Raw genomic sequence first — 18,892 nt, 5'->3', positions numbered from 1 at the left:
ATCTCTGAAAGAAGCAAACTGACCACATGTATCCATTAGGCTCAGAGCCCACCTTCTGCTAAAGAGACAAGAGTATTTAATGCCCCACGCAGCTCATCTCTGTTTTCATTAGTCACTAAACACAGTCTGTTTTAATGTTCTGGGGCAGGTGCTGGCAGACATTTCCTATAAAGGGTTAGATTCTAACACTTTCCAGCTTTGCTTGCTGTCAAAACTACTCACTTCTAGCACTGTAGCACAAAAACAGCCTTGGACAATAAGCAAATAAGTCAGTGGGAATGAGTTATAATACAATTTTATTTATGGATACTGATATTTGAAGTTTCATATCACTTTTGCTTTTCAGGAAACATTATTCTTTGAATCTTTTCAGGCATTAAAAAAAAGGAAAAGCCATTCTTAGTCTGTGGATTGTACAAAAACAGGTGAAGCACCAGAGCTGACCCACTGGCTACAGTTCACTGAGCTCTGCCTGACAGCACTAATGGAATCCTTGGCCTGCCTCTTACCGTTCATCTGTCCCCCTCACTAAACCTGCCCATCGTTCCTCTGTAAACAATGGCTCACAAACATCACTGTGCAGCAGAATCAGCAGAGGCCTTATTAAAACTTTCAACAGCCTTCTGATTCTGCTCCCTGCACCCATCCTGCACCGTCCTGATACAACCCGCAAAATGCAAGCAGACAGATCTTGAGGAAAACCTGATGTCACTCAGGGGCTTGAAATCATCCTTCACAGGCTCAAGGTTCTTTTACTTATCTATTTATGTGAAAGCTACAGAGAGGAGGGAGCAAGGGAGGGAGGAAGAGAGAGAGGGGAAGAGAGAGAGACAGAGAAAGACAGAGAGAGAGACAGAGAGAGAGAGTTCTTCCACCCACTGGTTCACTACCCTAAACAGCCACAATGACTGGGGCTGGGCTAGGCGGAAACCAGAAGCCCCGAGTTTCTTATAGATCTCCCATGTGGGTGCAGGGGCCCAAGCACTTGGGCCACCCTCTGCTGCTTTTCTAGGCACATTAACAGGGAGCTCGATCAGAGGTGGAAGAGACAGGTCTCCAAGCAGCACCCATATGGGATGCCAGCATCACAGGCAGAGGTTTAACCTGCTATGCCACAGCTCCGACCTCTTCCCAAGGTTCTACAGTATCTGGCCCCCTTCATCTCTTCTGCTTCCTTCCAGTTCTTCTGGACTGAACTTGTCCTCAAGTCACTCTAACCATGCTACTTCCCAGCCTTCAAACTGTTTTCAGCCACAAATTTTCTTTTCTTTTCTTTTTAATGGAGAGAGCAGTCAAATTTATTTCAAAACAGAAGCTTTTGCTGGGCTGCATCACATGTAGGAGAAAAGGAACACCTAGGGGCATGGTTAAATTACCAGTGTGCAAACAGTGAGGTGTACCTCAAATAAGCCTTGAAAACTTTAAAAACTGAACTATAACATACCCATGCAGTAATATTTTTTCAGTGCTACTAGTGAAAGAAAAATTAAAGCTTGCCCTGGGAATTTACAATGTGGCAGAAAGTTTGTCACGTCGACCTTTGACCCTAACGTACAGACATCATGACAGGGTCTGTGTTAAAAACCTAAACATTTCCACAGATTTTAAACGCCACCAGGAAGCTGAATATAGAGGAAACAAAATCAGATAAAGTACAAGGCCCATGAGAGCCAACATTATGTATCTGGGTTGTACGAGGGTTTGTTTGTTTTTTGGTTTTTTTGTTTGTTTGTTTGTTTGTTCCAGAAGGTTAAGGTTAAAAAGATAGATAAAAAGCTTTTTTAAAATTACCTACGGAGGGGCTGATGCTGTGGCACAGTGGTCCACAGTGCCTGTAGTGCCTGCACCTCATGTGGGTGCTAGTTTGAGTCCTGGCTGTTCCTCTTCTGATCCAGCTCTCATCTATGGCCTGGGAAAGCAGTCGAAGATGGCCCAAGTCCTTGGGCCCCTGTACCCACGTGGGAGACCAGGAAGAAGCTCCTGGTTCCTGGCTTCGGATTGGTCCAGCTCCAGCCATTTGGCCATTTGGAGGGTAAACCAGCGAATGGATGACCTTTCTCTCATTCTCCCTCTCACTATCTGTAACTCTACCTCTCAAATAAAGAAATAAAGTCTTTAAAAAATTTACCTCTGGAGTTGATGGGCTGATTTGAACATAATTACACGAGATAGTACAGAAAGGGGCTACACTGCAAAAACATTTATTTAGGTAGGAGGGATTTAAAAGCATTATGGTTTTCTTTACAAACAGATAAAGGAACAGGAATTGTCCACTTGTCAAAACTACATTTCAACCCTCCATTATTAGAATGCACTGAATTGTGGCATTTCAAAGACTGTTTTTTTTTTTCTTCCCATTTGACACTTCAAATGAATTTCCATCATTTCTCCATCATGTATGGCCCTGGCTCTCCTGTTAAGTCTCTGGGCACAAATCATAGGAGGGCAGGTTTTGGGCCTGCGATTAAATGAGCTCCCTCCCCACGCCCTGTGCGGTTCGGGCATCAGTTTGCGACAGTGTCTCCTACTGCGCTGAGAGCAGTGGGGCAGGCTCTCGCTCCCAGGTCCTGTTCTGCTGGTGAGGAGCTGCCAGGTCCACAGCAGAGGGGCACATGCGGTCGGGGCTGGTGGCGTGCTGCTGAGCACCGCAGAGACAGAGGGTTAGAAGGGAACCAAGCTGAGCCAGACAGAGGTTTTCTCACTCTACTGCTCTTCCTGCTCAGTCAGTCAGCACTTTCTTCACTTCTCAAACCCATATCATGTCCCCAAGTCAAGATCCTCTTAATAAACAATTTTTCAAAGCATCTGTCTCTGCGTTAAAATAACAAAAATGGCCTACATCTACTGTAACAGACACCACTCTGGGCCTTTCATCTATTAGGTCATTTATCTTCACCAAATCACGTAAGGTAGATGCTCTAAGAATCACTGTCCAGTCTCCTCCTCTTCATCCTTCTCTTTTCTTGAATCACATGAAGAAACTGTGGCGTGACGAGCTTCGACAGTTCACCCAAGGTTGAGAGACTACTTGTACCACTAAGCAGAAGAGCCAGGATACAAATCCAAGCTGTCTGCCTCCAGACTATAAATAGTCCCTCTCAAATAGTAAAAAACTTCACTAGATTTTAATTTCCATGTGGCCAGGCACAAAGCAGATGGAGTTCATACACAGTCTTCCATATACAAGGTATTCATTTGTTGAATGAGTAAGTGAATGAATTGGTTGAGTGTATTAGCAGAACACTAAATAATATTCACTAGACCATTTCATTAAGACTTAGTTCAGAAACAGGCTTTCACTCTAACACTGGTCTCAGCATAATCTATAACAGATTCTACCTTTAAAAACTCGACGCTTGGGCAGTGCTGTGGCGTGGCGGTGAGGCTACTTTCTGCAGGGCTGGCATTGCATAGGGGCTGGCTCGCTCACTCTTTCTCTGTCTCTCCCTCCCATCCTCCCTCCCCTCTCCCCGAGCTCTATAATTCTTTCAAATAAATAACTAACTCTTCTGAAAAAACAACTCTACTCTTGGGGCTGGTGTTGTGGTATAGCAGGTTAAACCACTGCCTGAGATGCGGGCATCCCATAAGGGCGCCAATTTGAGTCCTTGCTTCTCCACTTCTAATCCAGCTCCCGGCTAATGCACCTGGGAAAGCAACAGAGGATGGCTCAGGTTCTTGGGCCCCTGCACCCAAGTGGGAAAACTGGAAGAAGCTCCCGGCTTCCACCTGGCCCATCCCTGGCCATTGTGGCCATTTGGGGAGTGAACCAGTGGATGGACTATCTCTCTCTGCCTCTGCCTTTCCCTCTCTGTGACTCTCACTTTCAAATAAATAAATATTTTTTAAAGAAGTCTTAGCTTCTTTTAGTGGGAACTCTCATTGGACAGTCAAGGTACCAGGCATAGGCACACTCATTTATTTTTATATTTGTAATTTTCTCTTTTTTAAAGAAGATTTATTGCATGAAAGGTAGACAGGGAAAGGGAGAGGAAAAGGGAAAGAGAGAGAGCGAGCAATTTTCTATCTGCTGGTTCATTTTCCAAAAGGTCGTCATAGTAAGGGCTGAGTTAGGCAGAAGCCAGGAGCCAGCTACTCCATCCTGGCCTTCAACACTGGTGCCAAGAGCCCAAGCACTTGGGCCATCTTCTGTTGCTCTCTCAGGAACGTCAGTAGGGAGCTGGAGCCGAAGAGAAGCAGTTGCTACAGGAACTGGCACTCATAAGGGATGCTAGCATTGCAGGCTGTGGCTTACCAGCTGTGCCACAACTCTAGGCCCCATAATTTCCTCTTACACTGAATATCTTGGCTCCTAATAACATGCTAATTTACTTTTCTACACAGTTTAAAATGCTACAATTATAGGACTAATATTCATCACTAATAATCGTACTGAAGAATATTCCAAGATCTTTTGCTAGTTTTATGTCTTTAAAATATAACCAAAACCTTTTTGCTTTTTTTATATACCAAATTTTCATTTGTGCTTAGGTCTATGACACTTGTATTCTATTCTGGTCCATTGTTCTGTCTGCCTAGAAGTCAATAAATTTTAACAGATATGTGGTAAGTTAAATGAGTCCAATTAGTTGAATGTGGGGAACAGTAGAAATAGTTTTGGATAAAAAAAAGTCTCTAAAGGTTTGTTTCCTTTCAGTTTGTTCAATCAATCATTTTTCAGTTCATATTCTGGCAAAGAAACACAGAACACCGAAAAAAATTCCAAAGAAAAAATTCTTAGTATCTTGAGAGCACTTATGACTGAAAAGCATAAATTAGCTAGCTAATTCTATCAAAAGCAGTAATTTTAGGAATTTCATATTAATATGAAATCAATTATATTTTATATAAAATTTCAATGTGGCAAAACTAAAAATGTGTATATTGTTTTCAATTTGAAAGAATCAAAGTTCAGATAAGTACCATATCTCAGAGGAGGGAAATTTTCTTTTATTTACCAATGAGCATGGTTTAAAATATGAAAGAGGTTTCAAATTAGGTTGACAATAATGAATACCTGTCTAAACAGCTGGAGTAAAATTCAATAGCTAACTACTGAATAACTTTCCTGAAACAAATGATTAGGTTTTTGGATTAATAAAGATAGTTTTTAGTGTTATGAGATGGCCATGAGAAAATACAAGGGAATATCACACAATTTATTTTTTTAATGTAGTGCCAGAGCACCCAATTTTATTTTGTGGTTTTATTTGTTATTTTCTAAATTTTTATGTTTTTATTTTCACTTCATTTTTTTTTTAAGATTTATTTTATTTATTTGAAAGAGTTACAGAGAGAGGTAGAGACAGGTTTGCCATCTGCTGGTTCACTCCCCAGATGGCCGCAACGGCCAGAGCTACGCCGATCTGAAGCCAGGAGCCAGGAGCCTCCTCTGGGTCTCCCACAGGAGTGCAGGGGCCCAAGGACCTGGGCCATCCTCCACTGCCTTCCCAGAGAGCTGGATTGGAAGAGGAGCAGCCGGGACCAGAACTAGTGCCCACATGGGATGCCGGCGCTTCAGGCCAGGCCTTTAACCATGCTGCACCACAGCACCGACCCCTATCACACAATTTAAAAAATGTTTTAGAATATGTCGCTTTTAATAAAGTTTCATATACAGGTATCAAAACTAATGGTGAAAATAATCCTGCACTCTCCCCTTACCTCTCCCCTCCATGTAACTTTTTCTAATAAATTTTTATAAATATATTATATACATATAAATAGAAAAAAATGAGGCCAGTGTTATAGGGGAGATGCAAGCATGCCACGTAAGCATGGAGTCCTGGCTGTTCCACTTCTGATCCGGGTCCCTGCTACTGCACCTGGGAACGTAATGGAAGAGGGTCCAAGTACCTGGGTCCCTGCCACCCAAGTGGGAGATCCAGATGGAATTCCTGGTTCCTGGATTTGGCCTTAGCCTTGCCCTGACCATTGGGCCATTTGTGGAGTGAATTACCAGATGGGAGATCTCTGTCACCCTGCCTTTCAAATAAATAATTTTTTTTAAGATTTCTTTATCTGAGAGGCAGAGTTACAGAAAGAGAGGGAGAGACAGAGAAATCTTCCATCTGCCATTTCATTCTCCAAATAGCCCCAAGAGTCGGAGCTGGGTTGATCCAAAGCCAGGAGCTAGAAGCTTCTGGGTCTCCCATAGGAGTGCAGGGGCCCATTTTCTGCTGCTTTCTCAGGTGCAGTAGCAGGGAACTGGATCCAAAGTGGAACAGCAGGGACTTGACTGGCGCCCATATGGAATGCCAGTGCCACAGGTGGAGGCTTACCCTACTATGTCACAGCGCCAGCCCCTAAATAAATCTTTCAAAAAATAATAAAAAAGAAAAAAAATCTACCAACTCTGACCTTCTCTTCTTAGTATATTTCTGTTTTCTTTCAAAAATATTTGTGCAGTATTTAAATAAATAGAATGGAAGTGGATAATGTCAAATATAATGTGTTTTCTAAATAGTTTGAAGTATTTCACTGACATTAGAGTATTAACATACAACTTTGCAATAAAATGAAGAAATACTACATATATATTTTAAGGTACTAATAAAAGCTTTAAAATTCCTCATTTTTCTTTTAAATTAGCTTATGTTTCAGTAAAAATGAATTTGTAAATAGACATCACCACGCTGCCAAAAGGTTGTAAAGTGAGGTGTCTTTTCTCCACTACAGTCATTTAATTAACAGAGCTTTCTATGACCACGCATGCTTGAGAACAAACAATGTTAATCAGCTGACAGAATATCCCCCCTACATTTAATATAGACAAGTACTGGGAATTCCACATGAATATGCTACATATTTTACTGTCGAGGATAAAAAATAAGTACAAGGTAATTACAAAAGCAGGCAAACATTGAGAAACATTGTTTAAGCAGTATAAGCAATCTTAGTCACAGTCTTGCCACATTTACTCTACAAAATGATTATGAATCAACACTGCAAAGAATGATAATGAAGCACAGCCCTGTACAACGTTAATTTTCTTGAAAAGTGATCATTTTTCTTAGATAGTTCAGGATTACTGGTGGTTAGGAAAAAGTGGGCGTAAGGTCACATTCCAGCCAACTATTTTTTGTCCTCTTTATTGGCCATTCCTTCCACTGTCATTGTAAAGGAAATAGCACGGTTGTTTTTGTTCAAGTGTCTGCTCCATGTAATTTTATGGTATGTTATTTTTAGGTCACATTAAAAGACAATTCTAAATGTGACCCCACTAGCAGCATCAGGTGGAGAATGTCTAATTTCTGCTGAGCATTTTGACAAGCCATTTTAAAGGTTTGCAGGAATTCACCAGAGGCACAGAAGGTATCATATCATACCAAGAATAACAAAGGCTGGAACCCCTGCCACTACTGTCATGGTTTATTTTCAAGGGACTGTCAGGCACTTCATACCCACTACAACAGCTGAGTGCTTAAAACAATATACCTAAGAGCAAAAGCACACACAAATAATTGAAGATGATAAAGAAAGGAAGAAACATGACACTGAAAATCAGGACCATTTTAGGGCTTTTTGTGATTTTTTCCCCCTCTGGTTTGTCATTTCATTGACAAGTATCACCGAGGATTTTGACCAAAAAGACAACAAAGAAAGAAATGACAATCACAGTACTTACAGGGCACAGTGAATAAACAGATGAGTTTTTACAGATACAGTAAGAGAGTAGATTTCGCAGAAGTGGAAGGTGGAAAGTTTATCTGAGACATAAGCAAAATCCAATCCAATCCACTTTTTGAAAAGAACTAAGAAAGAAACACAAAGAAGGGAACAGTATTTTGTGTTTTGTTTAAAGATGATGTCACAGCGTCTCTCTCTCTTTTTTCTTTCTTTCTTTCTTTTTTTTTTTTGGACAGACAGAGTTAGCTAGTAAGAGAGAGAGAAACAGAGAGGAAGGTCTTCCTTTGTCTGTTGGTTCATCCCCCAAATGGCTGCTACGGCCGGCGCACTGTGCCGATCCGAAGCCAGGAGCCAGGTGCTTCTCCTGGTCTCCCATGCGGGTGCAGGGCCCAAGCACTTGGGCCATCCTCCACTGCCTTCCCGGGCCAGAGAGCTGGACTGGAAGAGGAGCAACCTGGACAGAATCCAGCGCCCCAAACAGAACTAGAACCCAGTGTGCCGGCGCCGCAGGTGGAGGATTAGCCTAGTGAGCCCACAGCATCTCTTATAAGGTATAACCTACAAAGAGAGTAATCTATAACCAATATATTTCAACCATCATGTGCATTTAAATTCCCCAGAATGGAAAGTCCTTCTAGGAGCATCTACATGAGACTGTCTAAGTCAACTAAATCAAGTCTTCGAAGGTATTAACTTTAAATAGGTACTTTCTCATAATCATTCACAGATGCAATTCAAACAGCACTCTAAAATGTTTCCTAAGATGAGAAGGTCAGGCAACAGGACTGTTTGTAATAGGAATTATATTTTCTAATCCAATATCAGCATCTGGGGTCTGAAAACAGGTAAGAATGTACAAAAATTGAATAACCAGAAAATTTAGGATGTAAGCAATCTACAATAACAGAGGGAAACACTTAGTTTATCTCAAGTTTTAATTCTACTTCCTAATGTGCATGTATAAAATACTTGACTAACACATACTGATTCACTTACTTCCAGAAGTAGTATTAATGTCAAAACTTTCATTTGACAATGGGTCTTAAAATGTGAAAATTCACTTCAAATATTTGTTTCAATTTTAAAATTCATGACACATTTCAATAAATCTAGGACAATAAATGTAGTAGGTAAATAGTTCTGGTTTTACAATACCAGTTAGATAAATACTTTTATTTTCCATTCTATGCAAATTAGACAAACATTTTTATTTTCCATCTATAGAATAAGCTCATGCTTTTAAAGAACTGAATTATATGTAATGAGTGTGGAATGAATGCCTGCATCATCTCTAAATTCATAGGTTCCAATCCTAACCCTCAAGGTGATATTATAAAGAGGGGCCTTTCGGAGGTGCTGAGGTCATGAAGGCAGGGACCTCACGAACGGAAACAGTGTGGAAGTCCTGTCGCCACCCCGTGAGAACACAGGGAGAGGTACTATTCATAAACCAGGACAGGGACCCTCACCACATACTAACCCTGCCAGCCTCGGTGCTGGACTTTTAAGCCTACAGAACTGTGAGCAATACATTTTTGTTATTTGTGAGCCATCCAGTTTTGTATTTTGTTATAGCAGTCTGAAAAGGCTAAGATATTTTATAATCATTACAGGTAATTTACTTTTATAAAATAGTGTAAATAAGACAAAAAGACTCAGCATTCAGATCTGACCCAGAAAATTAAAAAGTTGTAATTTTAGGTGAGGAGGTGAACTAGCTTTGGATCAAATGAATTGAGGGGGAAAAAATCAGTTTATTTTGAAAAGTTGTATCTCAACACAAAAATCAACAACTTTCCTTTCCAACTTCTCCAGTTCTCTGTTGGGATAAAAATGAAATGATGATGACGACAGCAGGTACTATTTACAGGCGAGCTTAAGCCATTTGCGGAACATCTACCTTTAGCAGACAACTTCCTGTTCACTCAGCATATGGAAAGTGTCTGCTCAAGTGCCAAAATCTGAAGAAGCCACACTGATTGCTTCTCTCAATTACTGTAACTCTGGTCTCTACTACACAATCCAGCACTGGATGAGGCAGGATTTAGGATGTTCTCTAGTTTGTAAATGTCAATCTCTTTTCCACTAAAAATAAGATCCCTATGAGTTTATTTCATTTTCTCTTTCCCATACTTTCACTCATGTAGGGAAAACAGTTACTGGCTCATTAAGTTGCTTTTAATCTTGATTGGGACTCCCACTACTTTAATTTACCAAAAACAGAGTTCCCAAGAACAGGTGTTTAGTAAAGATGCCCATGTCCCACATCAAAGTACTTGAGTTCAGGTCCCACATCTGTCTCCTGGCTCCAGCTTCCTGTTAACGCAGACCCTTGGAGGCAGATGTGAGGGTTCAGGTAACTGGGGTTCCTGCCACTAACATGGAAGATCTGTACCGAGTTCCCAGCTACAGAGTTCCTGGTCACTGCAGGAATCTGGGGAGTAAATCAATGGATGACAGTTTTGTCTCTGGCCCTCTGACTCACAAATACATAAAAATTTACATATATATCTAAAAAGCAACCCAAGTGAAGCCACAGCCTTAGAGCCATTTAAAACCTATGATTGTGCCATCTTAGCTCTGCTATATAGTTATGTACCAAATGACACTTTGATCCATGAAGGACCACATACACAACAGTGGTCTTTTAAGATTATAATGGAGCTAAAAAGTTCTATCAACTAGCAACTTTGTAGCAGTCATAATGTAGTAGCAAAATACATTATTCACACATTTGTGATAATGTTGGTATAAACAAACCTACAGTGTTGCCAGTAAAAGAACAGCATATTCAATTATGTACTTCATAGTACTTGATAATAAGCCATGTTACTCATATTTACAATATTTTTATTTTTGTAGGGTACTGGGTCTACTTATTAATGTTTGCTGTGAAACAGTATGCCATATTATATCACCGGCAGCCACATATATTTTGCATTTACTACATCTCACAAATGCAACAAGAGACCAAGTCCAGTGGACTGACCTATACCATGTAGGCTTACATTAATACACCCTATCGTATTTGCCCAACAATGAACCATTGAGGTGTTAACCTCATTTCTTGGAATGTTGTTTAGTGACATGACTATGAAAGACCTAATTCTTTTTAGCACTTGGAGATGTTTTTCTCAGTTTCACTCCCCAAATGGCTGCAATGGCCAAAGCCAGGAGCCAGGAGCTTCCTCTGGGTCTCCCATGCATCTGCAGGTGCCCAAGCACTTGGGCCATCCTCTACTGCTTTCCCAGGCCATAGCAGAGAGCTGAATCAGAAGTGGAGCAGATGGGACTTGAACCAGTGCCCATATGGGATGCCGGCACTGCAGGTGACAGCTTTACCCATAGCACTGGCCCCTGTATATTTTCATATATTCTAACAGAATATATGCAAATAGATCAGAGTTTGCAGATTAAAACACATCTGTTAAATTCAGTTTGTTTCAAGGATAAAGATTTCAGTTCATACACAGATTAGTAAGTAGAGAGAATGGATTGATGCTTGGGAAAGATATATTAGACATTAAAGAATAATGCATCTTTCTGAAACATTATTAATATTTTTCCCTGAAGTTGATCAAAATGGAACCTAACCTTGCATGTGAAATTGAAGTCTGGCCCTGCTAAAGATCATATCAGATCGCTTAAGTATTTTCATCAGTGTCCGTTGTGAGATAACACTTACATTAAATGACAAGTCAGGATTACAGTGAAACCTTGGAGCCGAGCCAATTTATCATCCTTGAAGCCATGTGGGATGCTACATAACACTACTGGAAATAGATAGCAGAAGGCTGTCCAAGAAACTGTTGCACGGTGATCTAAAATAGGGATGCCACAAAACCAGGCAGACAGAAGGAATGGTTTAAGGGCACAGTGAATCACAGCCATTAAGTGATAAAACAACTGCATCTCCAATGCAACAATCACAAATGAGGTGATTCTTTTAAAAGCAGATACAGAAAAAAAAAAAAAATCTAAAACAATTGCTTGTAAACAGGACAGAATATACAGAACAAAGTTGCAACTCGAATCAAGGGACAACTGAATGCAAACACCATGAAAAAGATTATATTGTTTCTTTAAAGCAATTCACAAACTGTATTAGAAATACCATCTTTCATTATTATCAAAGTGCAATAATTTTAATCACTCTAGGATAAAATATAAAGTTAGTTTGGCTTAAAAAAAAAATGAAATGTCCATATAACTAATTTTCCAATGTAGAGAATGCTTAAAGTGTGGAGTTAATTTAGTAATAGTTTTCTATGACATAAAGTGGAAATCCTTTTTTTTCTTTTCATCATAAATAATGCATTTCATTGACAGACACACAGCTCATCTGCCTATGAATAATCATAATGGTGAAATATAGAATCGTTTAGTTGAAAAGTTCTACAACATAAGTATATATCATCACAGTTTTCATATATAGCCAGGCTCCTGACTTAAAATAACTTATTCCCCAGAGTTTCTCCCATATAAGTAAGAAAAATTCAAAGTATCTTCACAAAGAAACAATAAATGATGGTTAGGCTCACAGACTGGCCCACAGATGCACATTTAACCCATGATGTCTTTAAAACAAGGGGCATTTGCACTGAAAAAGAAAACCACTGTAATTCACAGCAGTTATTAAATAAAACAGAAAATAAATTGAATAAGGGGATAAAACACTTAAACACAGTGATCTTTTTGCAGCCAAAAGAACATGATTCTAAAATACCTGCTTGGGGGCAAGCAATTGGTGTAGCAGTAAGATGCCACTTGGGATGCCTAGGTTGGAATCCTGGCCTCAATTCCAATTCCATCTTTCTTTCATTCTAACACACATGCTGGCAGGCAGCTGGTGATGGCTCAAATACTTGGGACCTTGTTGCTCATGTGGGAGACCTGGATTAAGTTCTGCTACAGCGTGCATTTAAGGAATGAACCAGCAGATGGGAGAACTGTCTCTCTGCCTTTCAAATAAATAAAATAAAGAAAGAAATCAATTGCTTGGAAGTAGGGATTGGGATACAAATAATAGTTACAACTAAAAGCTAAGGATAACCTGATATGAAAGATATTGACTAATGTACTAATGAGGACACCTAGTTAGGAGAACTAATTACAGCACAGGTGAATTAGTTAACAGTGTAGAAGCCTACTTTGAAATCTGTTGGGGGGTTGACATTGTGGTTCACCAGGTTAAGCTGCTGTTGTGACATCCAGTATCCTGTATCAGAGCACTAACTGTTCAGCTTCCAATCCAGCTCCCTGCTAAATGTGCCTGGGAGAGCGGTTAGAAGATGGCCCGGGGCCAGTGCTGTGGCATAATACGTTAAGCCTCTGCCTGTGGCACTGGCATCCCACATGGGCACTGGTTCATGTCCCAGCTGTTCCTCTTCCAATCCAGCTTTCTGCTTATGGCCTGGGAAAGCAGTGGAAGATGCACCAAGCGCCTGGGTCCCTGGGAGACCCAGAAGAAGCTCCTGGCTCCTGGCTTCAGATAAGCCCAGCTCTGGCTATTGCAGCCATTTGGGAAGTGAACCAGCGGATGGAAGACCTTTTCCTCTCTGTGTCTCCCTCTCTCTGTAACTCTGCCTCTCCAATAAGTAAATAAAATCTTAAATAAAAGAAAATACAATGGCCTGAGAGGTTGGGGTCCTGCCACCCATGCGGGAGACATGGATGGAGTTCCTGGCTCCTGGTTTGGGCCTGGCTCAGTCCTAACCAAGATCTCTTTCTCTTCCTGTCACTCTGTCTTTCAAAATAATCTAAAAAGAAAAGGAAAACGTGGGCCTGGCTCAGTCCTAACCAAGATCTCTTTCTCTTCCTGTCACTCTGTCTTTCAAAATAATCTAAAAAGAAAAGGAAAACAAAACAAAACAAAACAAAACAACTATACTGGAACAGGCCAAGTACTCTACAACTTATGACTAAATTCTCTTCAAAATATTTTTTTCGTTGATAAAGATCTCCCAAGAGCCAGCTGATTTCCTTCTCATTCCATATACTTGTTGATTTCATTCACTTCCCTATCTTTAATCATCATTTGCTAGACTTCCAAATCTATGCTCTCCAACTAGATCTTTCCTATAACTCTGTTAACATAAATATTCAACTGCCTGCCAAATACTTGGATATCCCAGTTGCCTTCTTACATTCAGCACGTCAATAGTTGAATTTACCTTGCTATATCCCTCAGAAAAATAAAAGTGTATGCCTTAGCCACATGTGGCCCAGGTTAAAACTCTGAGTCAATCCCTGACCACTCCCATCAATATCTACATTTAATTAATTCTCACTCATTATAATGCAACAACATCCTAACTGTTCATCCTACTTCTGCTTTTCTTCCTTCAAATCCATTTCTCAAATTATCAGTACTCCCTAAAACTCCCACCTGAAAAGGTTACTCTTAAAATTAAATTCTGGAGCGTAGAGGGTAAAGCAGTGCCAGCATCCCATATGGGCATCAGGTTAAGCCCCAGTTGCTCCACTTCCAGTCCTGCTCCCTGTGAATAAGCCTGGGAAAGCTGTGGAGGCTGGCCCAAGTACTTGCACCCACGTGAGAGACTCAGAAGAAGCTCCTGGCTTCAGATCAGCCCAGGTCCAGCTGTTGCAGCCATTTGGGGAGTGAGGCAGTGGCTGGAAGACCCCTCTGTGTGTGTGTGTGTGTGTGTGTGTGTGTTTGCCTCTGCCTCTCTGTAACTCTTTTTTTTTTTTTTTTTAAGATTGCATTAATTTATTTGAGAGGTAGAGTTCCAGACAGTGAAAAGAGAGACAGAGAGAAAGGTCTTCCTTCTGCTGGTTCACTCCCCAAATGGCGTCAATGGCCAGAGCTGTGCTGATCCAAAGCCAAGAGCCAGGAGCTTCTTCCCATGTCTCCCAAGTGGATGCAGGGGCCCAAGGGCCTGAGCCATCTTCTACTGCTTTCCCAGGCCACAGCACAGAGCTGGATTAGAAGAGGAGCAGCCGGGACTAGAACTGGCACCCATATGGGATGCCGGTGCTTTAGGCCAGGGCTTTAACCCGCTGCGCCACAGTGTCGGCCCCAACTCTAACTTTCAAATGAATAAATATATCTTTAAAAAAATTAAAATTCTTCAACTGCTTTTCTGTGTTTTCAGTTAAAAACTCCTTACTATGGGTCACAATGTCCTTCACAATTCACACCTGTTTATCCCTCTTACCTCCTGGCACCAACAGCAGCTCATCATCTAATTCCTGCTCTTTCTGGTCCTTTTCAAATGCTTTCAAATATATAAAGTGACTATTTAAACAATACACAATAAACTTATAATAGCAATTTGTTAAAGGCGCAATATATCCTTAGACTCATGATTCTAAGGTCATTCAAACTTGGATCTTTATTAGCTACATGCAATGAAGTCCTAAACCAGTTCTGTCACTTTTCAAAAACGTTTAAGAGATGTCTAATATGGTTATGAATAGTAACTGAAAATAATCAATTTGTATAGTAAATACTATTTTCCCTAAAATAAAAATTTACAGTTATTCAAAAACATAAACATCAACTTCTCTCTCAAATATGCTGATATACTCCTATAAAAAGTAGTGGTTAAAATTTTAAAGTATTAGTACTTACAAAGCATAATGTGTTTTAAACTACTTGTTGATATTTTTAAACTATTAAAAACTGTTAATTGTAGTAAACTGCCCATTTTAATGAAGCAAAAACAACAATCTCTCAAGTTAGCACATCCTATTTTTTTTTTTTTTTGACAGGCAGAGTGGACAGTGAGAGAGAGAGAGAGACAGAGAGAAAGGTCTTCCTTTGCCGTTGGTTCACCCTCCAATGGCCACCGCGGCTGGCGTGCTGCTGCCGGTGCACCGCGCTGATCCGATGGCAGGAGCCAGGTGCTTCTCCTGGTCTCCCATGGGGTGCAGGACCCAAGTACTTGGGCCATCCTCCACTGCACTCCCTGGCCACAGCAGAAAGCTGGCCTGGAAGAGGGGCAACCGGGACAGAATCCGGTGCCCCGACCAGGACTAGAACCCGGTGTGCCGGCGCCGCAAGGCGGAGGATTAGCCTAGTGAGCCGCGGCGCCGGCCCACATCCTATTTTTCAAAAATGGGTTATGTTAGAATAAATTATCCTTGAGATGGGAAAAAAAACAGGATGATAGAGAAGGTTCCTCTGACCTTGAAGATCAACCCACCCTTTGGAGATGTCACCCTGCCCCCATCTCCTAATCTATGTCTTTATCCATTCTCCAAGTCACCCTGGCCTAAAGCACGGGGAAAGCAGCCTGTGAAAAATCATGGGTGACACAACCAGCAACCAACACTAATCAAAAAAAAAAAAAAAACTTTTTATATTTTAATGGAGAAGTAAATCAACACAGATGAAACTTAAGACTATGTGAAATCATATTCATAATGAGAATGAATTGACTGTGAATTGAGTTCTCATTGACAGGAAAAAAGTCATTACATACATCTAAATGATGTTCACAAAACGTTATGTAGTATCTTTTAATAAGTAACCTGCCCCTTTCTGAGACACATCACAATAATTCAGGACGGCAAGAGACGTTCCCTCTCCCTGAATTTCAGCCAGCCAGGGTACTGGCAGGGAGGCCCAGCAGAGTAACCTGGGCTCTGAAAGAGTGACTATTACTCATGACTTCAGTGGTTACATCCAAAAGAAATTCGATCCCATACTTGAAAAATACTCTTCGCCTATGTTCCTTTGCATAAAATAATGACTTATGATCAGTTGATATCTGTCTTCTTTATGGGCAGTGAGATTTATAGATTTATTGGAATTTTTAGATAATTTTTTCAGTATGCTACAGGTAGTGTATTTCTACACATTTCTTTCCACATTTCCCTATAAAGAGATAGCTGATCTTCTGATTAAATCCAGTGCTAAATCTATACCTTTAACTTATCCTGAAGCTATAAAAGAAAGCTGAAACCACTATACAACCCACAGATTATTATGAATAGGGGAAAATAAAACCAAAAGAGATAAACAGGCAGATTTACAGGAGGATTTAAAGTTGATCACTGTTATTTTCAGAGTAGAATTAATATACCCCTTCCAGTTAGGAAGCTGGAAGCATTAAGGATGCAGTCACTAACACCATTATCAGTTACAGACTCATAACGTATGTACTCTATATAAAACCACACAGCATAAAAAAAATGAAATCCGGTTATTTGCAACAAAATGCAGGAATCTGAAAAAATATGCTAAGTGAAATAAGCCAGTCCCAAAGGGACAAATATCCTATGTTCTCCCTGATCTGTGACAAATGAGCACCCAAAAGGAAACCTGCAGAAGTGAAACTGACACTATGAGAAGCAATGACTTGATCAGCCCTTGTCCTGTTGAGGAACAGCTTACTATTTTATTCTTTTTAGTATTTTCTTTATCTACTTAATACCATTGGTTGAACTCTTAACACAGAATAATTCTTAGGTTTTTACATCTAATTGAAAATTGATCCCTGTTAAAAATAACAGTGGTAATAAGAGAGAGAGGAGATATATAGTTCGGCACACGTTCCCTCGGACTTACCCCTAAGGTGAAGCTAAAAACTTGGGTTGGACTACAAATCCCATTAAGCTGACAGTTACCAATGCCATCTTACTAGCTTAAGTATTCAGTTTAAGTTCACAACTGATCATAAAGATAGGAATAAGTGTCAAAGGCATCTCATAAATAAGACCAAGTGTCTGCTAATAATAATGTATAGAATTAAAAAGGGAGAACCATCCAACACGGGAAGCAGGATACACAGCAGACTCATAGAATGACAAATGCCCTAAACAGCACTCTGGCCTCAGAATCAGCCCTTAAGGCATTCGGATCTGGCTAAAAAGTCCATGAGAGCATTTCAGGCATGGAAAGCCAAGACATTATGGCAAAAAATGACCTACATGAAAGATCTCTGTGAGTGATATCCCTGTGGAAAGAATGGGCCATCAAAGAAGGAGGTACCTTTCTCTGAAGGGAGGAGAGAACTTCCACTTTGATTATGGCCTTGTCTAAATAATGTTGGAGTTTGTGGACTCAAGAGGCTTCCATAGTCTTGACAGCTCATGACAAGAGCCTCAGGTGATCACTGACATCATAAATAAGAATGTCAATTGTTGAATCAACAACAGGAGTCACTGTGCTCTTGCTCCCCATGTAGGACCTCTGTCCTTAATGATGTGTACTATGAGAATTAACAGTAAAACCAGTCTTCAAACAGTACGGAATATGGGACTCAATCCCAGCCAGTTAGATAGCATGTTTGGGTGAACGTAGTAATTAGAGAAAAGTCTGATTAGCAACCAAATCATTTAACTATCCTAAACACCCTAACAGAGATAAGGAACTGAAGCGTAAAGTAAGTGGCTGGAGGTCACCAAGCTAGTAAGTAGAACAGGTAAAATTCACACACAGCTGCTGGATTTCAGAGCCTACATACCTCCAAGGTCAGGTCCTACAAACCACCTTGCACCAGGTCCTCCCAATATTCTGTGTAATGGCCACGACCTAGCACATGAACAGAGCACTCACTCACTGACCTAGGAAATGCAGACAACCACCATTCTGGCTCTGCTACTGGTTTTCAAATAAAGCTTGATCTTCTAAGTGTGGAAATAATATTGATCCCTCTCTGAAATGATTAGGCAATAATTAGTAATAGCGACATCAACACTATTAATCACCTAAAATCAGTATTACGGTGAGCAAAGTCATATAACAATTGTACTTCAGATGCATGCGGAAGCATTTGTACACAGCTGCTCCCACTTCAGTGTGCTTGCTGAGTAGGCAAAGGGTATTTTCTTTATCATTCTTCCAAGCAGATGGGCTCTGAGGTTCAGCTAACTGAGTGCAGTGCAAATAACAGCAAGGCCAGGGATATGACTTCCTTTTAGGCCGCTATGCTATTCATGATCAGAGACGGAATATGGGACTCAATCCCAGCCAGTTAGATAGCATGTTTGGGTGAACGTAGTAATTAGAGAAAAGTCTGATTGGCAACCAAATCAAGGAGATGCTTGAGATTGAAGTTAGTAAGAATCTTGGTACATGGCTTGAAGTGACTGATTCTAAACACACAGTTTGCTATGTGAATGACATGTTTTCTGTAATAAGAACTTGGAGTGTCATCTCCCATCGCCCAGGAATATCACATCATATCTTACCAGACCCCACATGTAAGTTACTGACCTCAACTTCTGAACTTCAAAATACACTTAAACCTAAGAGTGTGAGAGACATTTTGAGAACTTGTGCTGTGGGAGGCAG

General features: G+C 40.5%; 1 protein-coding gene across 7 annotated transcripts in view; it reads right to left on the bottom strand.

Annotated features, from left to right (window-relative positions):
• Positions 1-18,892, bottom strand: part of UBE2E2 (ubiquitin conjugating enzyme E2 E2) — a 388,098-nt gene that overhangs the window by 219,657 nt on the left and 149,549 nt on the right. The gene's annotated exons all lie outside the window — the stretch shown is intronic.

The sequence above is a fragment of the Oryctolagus cuniculus genome, chromosome 4, assembly GCF_964237555.1.
Source record: "Oryctolagus cuniculus chromosome 4, mOryCun1.1, whole genome shotgun sequence".
Lineage (NCBI taxonomy): Eukaryota > Metazoa > Chordata > Mammalia > Lagomorpha > Leporidae > Oryctolagus > Oryctolagus cuniculus.
This window is presented reverse-complemented; position numbering and strand designations above follow the sequence as displayed.